General features: G+C 36.1%; 1 long non-coding RNA gene across 1 annotated transcript; it reads left to right on the forward strand.

The window, feature by feature from the left end:
- Positions 1-5,233: 5,233 nt before the first annotated feature.
- On the forward strand, positions 5,234-11,151 carry LOC119077935. The gene is made up of 4 exons (XR_005087896.1): positions 5,234-5,363; positions 10,221-10,298; positions 10,362-10,636; positions 10,972-11,151. It is a non-coding gene; the product is annotated as an uncharacterized LOC119077935 (long non-coding RNA).

Raw genomic sequence — 11,151 nt, forward strand, 5'->3', positions numbered from 1 at the left:
TTGAAATATTTATTTAATTGTAAATGCAAAGCAGAGACGGCATTTCAAAATCAAATCTACAACAAAGTCAAATTCCTGATATCCACGTAGCTACTTGTTCACCAAGAAAAAAAAATGAAAATGGTATTTCGACGGTGCACCTCGCTGCGCTCTTAACGTACAAGTGACCCGGAAAAATACAATTTTCTACTTTTTCTCTAGGTAAACGCAACTTTGTCACACTTGAGGCTTTCATAGTTTTAGCGACTATCAAATGAAAATAGTTTTTCAAGAGAAACTACCGAAACCAGGGCCTATTTTAAGTAATTACTTAAAATAGGCCCTGACCGAAACGTAGGAGAATTTTTTTTAGAGACACTCACCGGAATGCCTCACTGCCATCAGTTACATCGTTTTTACATCAATAAATTTAGCGAACTATAAGGAAAACGAAAATTAAATATTTTTGCTTCTTTTGAACAATACGCAATGTAAATGTCGTTCGGTATTATTGATTGAAAAGAAAAAATGAAGTACCTGTGCCGACAGCAGTCAAAAATCAACTTTCATTTTTCTTATAATTCGCTAATGTGACAAGTCCTCTTTATTCATATACTTTCGCTCCATCGAATAATCTTTCGAAGTGCCATCACGTTATCGAAATGACTCCAAAAATAATTGACAAAGTTATGTTTGATTCACGTGATGATCTTAAATGCGGAGGGATTCCTTTGAAAAACAGCCTACCGAAATCGGACGCATCTTCCAGTGGACTTTTTTATATGTGCCTAGAAAGGTATTCGACCCTAGAAGCCAAAACCACTTTCAAAAAAATTCTTCGAAGTTTGTGTGGCTGGTGAACGGTAATCAAAAACCGAAAACTTGCACTTTTCTTACAAAAATTTCTCCAGTTACACGAGCCGTACAGGGTCTTGTGGGGTGTCATTAGAAAGGTAATCGCACGTACTATTGAGCCGAATAGGGACTTGTTGTGTTTAAAATTCATCGACACTGAAATATGTGCAGTTGAAGTTTTCAACCGAAGACTCACACTGTTCTTACTGAAATTTCTCGAAGTACACAAAACGTACATGGTCGTGTGGGGTATCATTTGAAAGGTAATTTAATGTGCTTTTGGGCCAATTAGGGTCTTATGAAGTTTGAATGCATCTATGATGAAATATGTACACCTGAACATTTCAACTTCTACAGCTTTGCCATTTCCCGCAACTCATAGTAGACGTAACTGATTTTGCAAGGTTAAATGTATTATACAATATAGTTATACTCGGACATGGTGGAGCTGATACAAATCGGCATCCAGACATGTGTAAAAAAGACAGAGCCACCATGCCATCTCTCGAGTGTAATTTTATGTATTATACAATCAGAACAGCGCAACTGAAAAACTTTTGAAACATTCGATTGAATTCCAATAAAGTATTATTCGAACCACGGACTAAAGTCTTTTTTAGCGTATTCGATTCCGTAAAACCAATTCAGTTCTGTGAATGCAAAACCCTCCCACTTCTCCATTCCTTTCAATTAACGCAAATATTTAAAAATTGAATAAATTGTTCTCGTCCAAATCCATTTAGCACTTATTTAGATTAAATAATAAAATCATTCCAATTAAATAAACCTTTAAATGAAATACGACTGCCCATAAATACAAACACGAACTCGTAAAATTGTCACCAAAATTACAACAAATTTGCGCTAATGAAATATGTCGCAAATTGATATTTATTTATTTATTTGATTTTATTTGCCGTTTTTTTCACTCTTTTTCTTCATATTCTTTGCATATCATGCACACACAACATAATATCTGCCAAATAGCGTGAAATGGTTAATAAACATGTCCTGTGGCACAGCAGGAGGTACCATATATAGTTGGTTGTATAATATCTGTACCTGAACGCAGAAAAACAGCAACAACAATTTTATTCTTAAATAAAATCAGTCATAAAACTCTGAGGGTAAAAGTGACGCAAGTCCTTGGGTAGACTTACAATATAACTGATGTCGCAAAGGATGACGCATTCTGCGCCTCGTAAAAGTTTTAGCAACAAAAAATTGACCCAAAAAATTTAAGAAAGAAAATTTTACAAAAAAAATGCGTTACAAGTGGCAGATGTGGAGGAAACTACTGTTAGGAAAATAGTTAAAATAGAGAAAAATATGTCCTCAAACATCTGCCACTTTGTGACGCAGTATTTGGACTTGCGTCACTTTTACCCTCATGGTTTTTGACTAATATCAGTTCTTTTGGAAGTTTTGGGGTAAGGGGTCACTAGTTTTTGTTGAACGGGATTTATAAACATCGCATGTTTGTATAACGTAGAGTCAAACACATACACAAGGGCCTTTTGCTCTTGTTACAGTCAGTCCTGTGAAAGCCACGGTTAAGCTTACTTCAATAAAGATTCGCCTGTTCAGTATCAACGGTATCAACCATAAAAAGAGATCTTTCGTTTCATCGTCTATATTTCTCAGTTTTGTAAGTACCTCATGTCGACAACAGCTCAAATTTACCAAAAAAAAAAAACAGATTGAAGTTATGAAGTAGCAGAAGAATATTCTGTCATTCCAATATTTGGAACACCTCACTTATATCGAAAATAACCCAAATCCATCAAAAAATCCGATGGAAACTAAGAAGTGCCGGTGAATAATCTGTAATTCCAAAATTTAGGAACCAACCTTGGAACACCTCACTTATATCAATCCCAAATCTAGAGCACTGCGCCGTTCAGTCGATGGACAGTTGGCAGCTAAGACGTAGCCGACTCTTTTCGGCGGACGACTGGTCGTATTGATGACGGGTCAATTACAAAATTTAAAAGTCGCTACAAACGAATCAAATCTCATAAAAGATCGGAAGCCAAAAGTCGGTTGCAGTAGTATTTGTTTCACATGGATGTTTTTAGGCGATTTCGCTTTCAAAAATGCCTAAAATCAAACATACAGCGAAGGCCAGTCAAAATTCGTGAATTTGCTTCAGCTGTTTTCCAGCTGCTTCCACTCGTACATACAAAACTACTTCGTCCTTATGCACTTTAACAAGCCCAACGCGCGCGCGTGTTATTATTCCACAAGTTTAAAGAAACATCAGCAGTTTCTTCATATGATTGAAACTTTCACCGGACGATATAAGCGTACACATCAGCACTTTATTTGTATGAGCAGAACCAGCTGAAACACTAATTCAAATTGTCCTGCCTAATCATTCTTGGCTTCTAAATGTTTTGGGCAGATCCATGTCAATACTATAACTAATTCGCCTTGTCAACGACGTTTCAGAGGATTCACATTCGGGTATTTCCAGTTTGTCCTAACGATTTCGTAAAAGGAGGATGATTCTAACTTCCTGCCGCATTTCACAACAACTCCCAAATCAGAAAACTCTTCCCAACCTTAATGACCTTATTCCTAGCCTTAATCTAATACAAATTTACGTAACTCAAATAATAAACGCAAATTGTGATAAACTGCAAATAAAAGTGAAGTCAATTCTTCAATCGATAACAAAAAATGTCGCAGTCAAAATTAAGTTAAAAGTTAGGCTTATCACTTTTTGTCAACCTTCGTTGCTTCATCGGTAATTCGTCGAATAGAAAATAAATGAGCCATGTAAAGAGATTAAAAAAAATGTCGTTTTGATGATTTTTAAATTTTCATAAAGATTCGACAGTTGCTGCATTATTATCGCCAGCAATACTGAGAAGAATTTGGAACCGTTCTTGCATAAATTCTGTGAAAAATTAAAAAATATGGTTTTTCTAGTACCATTTCTTACACACTAGAAGGTCACCGAATCTGCAACCCAGTGAAACTTTACGTCTATTTTCGTTCGAAAGCTCTTGAAATTCCCTCTAAAATGAGCTACGACTAGATTGCTTTCCAGTCATAGATTTTAGAAAGGTTTACATCCAAAAAAAAATCTGAAAAATTCATGGTCGGGAGCACTTTTTGTACTTTTTCATCGGTGAGTCTTTTTTTTTAAGTATGCCAAATTGAAGTCACGGTCTCTACGAGTAATTATCATGCACACTTAACAAATTTTTTTCCACACAGTCGGCATAATTGATCTCACTATGGCCTTGGGACCAAAAAGTCGGGAGCTTCGAACTTCAAATTTTTTTTGTTGCTTTCGTGATCAGGGAGCCATTCTGCATCGAACTTACCCGCAGGCCTTAAAAAACAAAATACTTTCGTCAAAACGCTACACCCTAGTATATATACGCCATACGATAAATAAATAAAATCACAAATAAAATACGATACACGCGAATGTAGGCTACAATTTTGGCTAAGCATCAATGCGTCTAGAGGTGTGAGGGCCGAGGTTTTTTCAAAACCCAACCCGACCCGAATCGATTATTCAACCCGAGAACCCAAAACCCGACAGATACTGAAACCCGAATCAGACCAGAATTAAATTTTTGAGGCCCGATAACCCGAAACCAGACAGATACTGACACCCGATAGCCCGAAAGACACTGAAACCAGATAACCGGAAGCCCGTTAAAATTTAATCGGGTACTGGTTCGGATCGGGCCGGGTTTTTGGTCAACTTCGGTTTAGCCCACTCACCTCTAGATGTCTCTTAAGAACAAAACCATGAGAATAACATTGAAGAAATTTATTAATTCTTAGCTTCTATTTTGAAACCTTAACTGGCGGAAATACCCTAAGACGATAACGAAATTTGCTAAAAGTAATTATTGAGTGACCAACGAACAAAAAAAAATGAAATAAAAAGTAAGACTGGTGGTTACGCAATTGACATGCACGGTATCACTTAATGGACCGGGAAACCGACTTTTTTATATTTTTATAATGGCATAATAAGAAAATCTTAGCAAAAAGTTGTTCTACGATGTGCGTCGAAAATGAACAGTTTTTTATAAGTGGATTAACCCTCGTACAGCAGCTGTACTACAGCTGCAGTAGAACAATTTTTGCTCAGATTTAAATGTTATATTAAATTTTTGGCAGCTGTAGACAGTTTACAGGACGTGGTGTTGAGGAATTTCGCGCCGTGTCATTCAGAATAAGCCACAAAGTGACATTTTCCTTATACAGCCATTTTGTCAATTATTGTGAATGACGCGGCGCGAAATTTTTAGCAACCAGCTGAATATTCTCCCATTCCCATCATCATTACTTCGTATCGCAAAATTATTTTAAGATTCGCACCCGTAAGGCGATAACCCGAAATTTTATTTGATTTAGAACGGCTATATAAACTGCAATCTCAACTGGTAATTTTGTTCAGTTCAGTAAAAATAGAATTAAAAACCGTGTGTAACAAAACAAAAGTATCAAGGAAAATGAACAAAGTGCTCGCGATTTTTGCCATAGGCTGTTTATTCAATGTAATAACGGAACTACATTTTGCCTATTGTAAACTCCACATCTAGTACGCAAAAACAACCCCATTTACTAAATAGTTAGCAAAATACCTATTGAATAGTTCTTCTACATTTTGTGCCTTGCAATGACCAAATTCGAAACATTTTGATCCTAATAAAATCGCAATCTCTACACTAGAGAAATCATACCTAGAGTGGTATTTCGTACAATTTTATGCAGAGTTTTTCACCAACCCACGTAGGCTTTGAAAATATTAATAAGTTGTCAAGTTTCAATTTTGCAAATCGAGTGTCGCGATTTTGAAATTTTGCTCACTCAAAATACAATTGTTAATAAGGAATATTGACGAGAAATGTTCAAATGTTAAGTACAAGGAGCATAGTTAAGTGGAAAATGTGTTCAGCAACGTGTTGATGTTACTAGTTTGTGCATTTTTTACTTGAATACATAGAACTAAACTGAGTACCTAAAGTTCAAATTCTGTAATCTTGTAGAAACGATTTAAATAGCAAAACTAATTGAAAATAAATATAATATTTAGTAGAGAAAAACTCACACTATCAAATATTACGTATTTCATGTCGGGACCACAAATTTTACGTACTTACGTAAAAATATACGCCTAATAATTTGAAAAAATATGATTTTACGATTTTAAGTGCAATAAGTTGCTCACTTTTTCATATTTTCTAAATAGTTGGAAAAATTTAGAAAAGTGAGTCAGAAATATCCCTGGACATTTTTATCGTTTAATGTTTGTCTATTTGTGATACGGCCAAAAATTTAGATAGTGCGTGCAAGTTGAATTTTGTTAATATACGGCTAATAGTCAAGGTTCTGAAAGAAACGGATTAAGATACGTCTGTGTATAAATCACGAAATGACAATTACATACATTTTGTTGAACACACTCAATACAGATTGTTTGAAATGTCAACTTAATAAAAACGAGCCATCAGAATAGTCGGAGCGTTTGCTGTGACTGAGACCCGTACGAACACGAATAACTCTATGGCTTACGTGACCCTAGTGGGTCTGTCAACCTACTTTGACCGTAAGTAATTCATTACACAAGGACACAATTTTGTGATACGAGCAAACTCACGAGTACGTTTTTGAGCAACAAGCTTCGGTAACTGTTTTCGAGGCAAGTGTAGAGAAGGCGAGGTATGCAACTACACTTGTCGAGAAAACAGTTACCGAAGCTTGTTGCTCGAAAACACGAGTGAGTTCGCGAGTTCTACAAAATTGTGTCCGAGAGCAATGAATTACGTCGCAGCATCCAACGTATTCTGGTTTATTGCCTGCTCATGCGAAAATTGACTATTACACGGCTGTTCTGCAGAAATTCTACATAAATTCAGTACCTCAATAAACCAACACCAACAAAACAAAAATAAATCTGTTCTTCCGATAAAACGTTTACAAACAAATCTAGTGTACTGACGAAATCGGCTCACACGCTACACGTCTACTAAAAAATTGATCCCGAAAACAGCACCCATGTTACATTAGTATTGTCGCAACAGTAGTTACAATTGCGTTGGTGACATGTTGACATTGAATAGTTTTTCGCAGTTATAGTATCGATGAAGACGCATTGTTTGTGCATTTTGTTAGTCCTTTTTGATGTTTTCAAAAAAATGTGCAACAAAGTGTAGTGTTTGTACTATAAGCAAAAGCAATTAGTGTTACAAGTGGAAAATACAACGAAATGTGTGGCCATAAAGTGTTACTTCGGAACATCAAAATTATTGTTACAATAAATATGGCCGACAATTCTGTGTTGCGAATTCTTCTAAAAGTATGTTGTAACCAGATTACTTGCGTAACAAGTTTTTCTGAAATAACTGTGTTCATCGATCAATATTTTTATCAAAAAAATGTTATTTTAGCGATATTTCTTACATTCTTTTTCGATCGATAGATTCATTCAACAAAAAAGATAAAATGAAAGCAAGGCAAATTTTACTTGAAAGAACTGTCAACTTGAAATAAACCCCAAATATCCCTAGTGTAATGGATCACTTTCGCAGGGGGTAAACAGCCGTGTAATAGTCAATTTTCGCATGGGGCAGGCAATAAAATTATTATGAAATGTGTAAATGTAATACTCGTACTTCCAATCTAACACAAACTTAAAATTGACCTAAACTTTTAATTTATTGAGCGGCCTCATTTTAATGTGGGTCCTTGAATTGCACTTTTACTTTTGCAACTGCACTGTGTGGTTGAACAAAGTATAATGCCAAGTAATTTTTTTCTTAATTATTATTTGTAATGATCTCCTGATCATTTTAGGCCTAAAGAAGGAAAAAAGTAGGCGAACGGTTTCATCCCTGTGAAAGTTTTGGCATTGGATCAAACATTGTTTTCTTTTTAGACCCGTACGAAGTACTGGGGTCTTATAGGTTTACGCATACGTTTGTAACACGTCGAATTGGACTCCCTGAGTAAGGGGAAACCTATTGTGGTTGTCTAGAGATGCCAAATCCACGAAAAAAAAATGTCCGTCTGTCCGTCTGTCTGTCCGTCTGTCTGTCTGCACGATAACTTGAGTAAAACGCATCCGATTTTGAAAATTCTTTTTTTTCCCGTTTGGTAATGTCAAAAGACAGGCTAAGTTCGAAGATGAGTGATTTTGGATCGACCCCTCCCGAGCTGTGGCCCAATAAGTGCTTTACGGTTTTTCGAAGATATCTCCGGACATTTAAACGTTAAACTTGTAAGTGATACGTCAAATAAAAGGTATTTACAATACCGATCGACAAAAAAAAAGTTTATGGAAATCGGATGACCGACTCGTGAGTTAGACCCCTTGGTGTGGAACAGGCACAGGGCGGCAAGCAGTTTTTGCTTGTAGGTCGGCCACATTTGAACATATTTCGTCTGTTTTAGCTTTATTAGATAGGTATTGACCGTACCAATCAGGGAAATTTTTTTTTATGAAATTATGTTCTCCGGAGCGTGAGCTAGGTCTCTTGGAGTGAGCTCTTATCTGGCTACTCGGAAGTACAGTGAAAGTGGTGTATTTTGACAATATCTCAAGTAAATTTTGACCGAATTTCATGAATTTTTTTTTGTTTGAAAGGTATTAACGAATGTAAAGCGTCGGTACTATTTCCGGTCTCCTAACAAAATGGCTGCCGGCGGCCATATTGGATTTTAGTAAAATTGAAGTATCTTGGGGAAAATGGTACTAAGAGAGTTTCTGTTAACATGGAAATAATGTGTTAAGTGTGAGGGGTTTCAGGGATTCCATATATGGACATCCATATATACCTATATACAGCTATATTGAGCTATATACAGGCATATAGAGCTATATAATAGCATATTCCTCTGTGAAATGTTTATTTACAGTGAAATATAGGTAAATATAGCGGTATATAGCTGTTTAAATAGGAATTTATGAAATTTGACTTCGTACGGGGCTGTCTATATTGCCTCCGGCAATTTAATTGTATATGATAACAAGGCAAAGAGTGGATAATGTAAGTGATTTAAAAGGAAGAATAGTTTTTCAGTAGAGAAGAAAATGAAGTAAGAGAAATGAAGAGTTTCACATTAAAGGCTTTTGATACGAATAGGTGTTTCGTACGGGTCGGCGTTAGCTATGCTTTTGTTTGTGTGTTGGGTAGATGATGTCGAAATCCGTCGAATCTCAGTCTTTAAGCGCAAAAAATATTGGTCCAATTGAAAAATTAATTACCTTACCGAAGTCCTGAGATCACGAGCTAAATATTAGCAGTTTGTTTGCGGTGACAGTCGACACATCTGTCAAATTCAGAAACTTTCATTTTTTAACCTTGTATACTTGTGTATAACAACTAAACTCGGGTTGGGAATACCCTTATTATTCACGCCATTAGGGCGCTAAAAATGTAAATATTTATAAGTGACAGGACAGTTGGACGATGTTCCGCTTATGTCTAATAAATATGTCAAACACTAAGCGTTAAAATGACCCCGCCATGCGGTACGTTTTGAAATAGAAGTCACACTTGTAGGTTTCTTCCATCGTACGGTAAAAACGAATTTTGACAGGCCGAAAACAGCCGACCGTCATCCACAGAAGCAAACATAACCGCAACTTAAACAAATTTGTTAGCTAAAACTTCAAAGTGAGGTTGTGTTGGCTTCTCTGTGGATGACGGTTGACATTTTGAACGGCATTTTGAGCCTATGGCGTGAATATATATTAAAGTTAGGTGTAATTCTGTCAATATTTGATGATACTCATAAATTTATCTCTGATCAATTGGCGAAAAACTAACCACAAAACTGAGTCGTTAATACGTTCAGCGATCTAACTTTATTTCAATAGTGTGAAGTCTGTCAGCGCCGACAGAAATTTTTTATACAGATTTTACTGGGTGGGCCGATTTTCGGGCGGGTTTCAGAAATGGATAACGGCTCGGGTCAGGTTTTGAAAAAACCTCAACCCGCTCATCCCTAGTCATCAAACAATTTTCGTTCGAATGAGGGTGGCGCTACTGTAAAAAATTATGTTTGTTTCATCGATTTCCACACATTTTCACTAGGTACGTGAAAGTGACGAAAATAAATAATGTCCTCATGAAATCTGTTGATTGAATATTGTTTGTGGAAAGGACTAAATTGCAGAGCCTAATGATGTACTTTGCACTCGGTGTCATAAATAACTATATTATGCAACACGTTGACACACCGCTTTCGAAAAAACACTTTTTTAAGCAAAATTGCATTGATATGCTGAGATGTACTTCTTATCACTAAGCGACGAAGAATTACATAAAGTTATGCCATTGAGAAAGTTAATACTTTGCTTGAATTTTGCTGTTCGTTGCAAAAGGTGAACTTCATGTTTTATGTTCCAGGTTTCCCTTTCAGCTCGCTTGCCACGTGACGCCGATACCAATGATTCAAGCAGCAGCAGTAAGAAAAATATTTTCCTCGTTAGTTTATCCTGAACAACAGAATTCGAAGAACCAAATTAGGTTAAAAATTAACTTTTGCAGCCCCAAATATTCACACTGGTGATCGAAAATATTGCTGTGAAAAAGACAATCACTTTGACTGAAGCTCAAAAATCAAGTGTATCCGAAATTTTGATGAAAGGCTGGAACAAATCTGCCAGATTTGGCCGGACAAGAACGACGTCACACTTCAAGATATTGAAAAATTGAAAACAGAACTAACAGCCGTTATTCCATCAGAAGTTGCTGAAGAAGTAAGCAGTATGATGTCAAAATTTACAAAGGACGCATCATCTGATGAAGCTTTCGAAGGAATGGTATGTCTGGGATATTTTTGTTCACATAAATTAGCATTGATTTTTAGACTCGCATGAAACTAATGAATCGTAAGATTCATACAAGTATGTGTAGAGCCTTCGTGTTCCATGTAACACCTATCAATTCGCAACGTTAAAATATCGAATGTTCTATTTGCGAAGTTTAGCAAGTTAACTTTAACAAGTTATCGGTCGGAATTCTAGCACTTTATTAACTTAGATCAATTTTTAGATTGCAATTGAGTTAGTAAAAAAATGGCGACATTAATTTATGTGCGAGTCTAATTTAGCAACCCTAAGTGTTTATGCCACTCCAATTTGTTTTTATATTTCAGCTCCGTATGTTCATTCTTCTACTTGAATCAGTTAAACGCTTAGATTATGAACTTAGTTGATGCAGTTTGTACCTAAAAGAAGGAAGCGACCAGCGCTACGAACAAGGCAACTAGGCGCACATTTTTACTTTTCCAAATTGTCCAAAATCTAAAAAATTCCATTTGAAAATAAATAAAATC

The sequence above is a fragment of the Bradysia coprophila genome, unplaced genomic scaffold, assembly GCF_014529535.1.
Source record: "Bradysia coprophila strain Holo2 unplaced genomic scaffold, BU_Bcop_v1 contig_24, whole genome shotgun sequence".
NCBI classification, from domain to species: Eukaryota; Metazoa; Arthropoda; class Insecta; order Diptera; family Sciaridae; genus Bradysia; species Bradysia coprophila.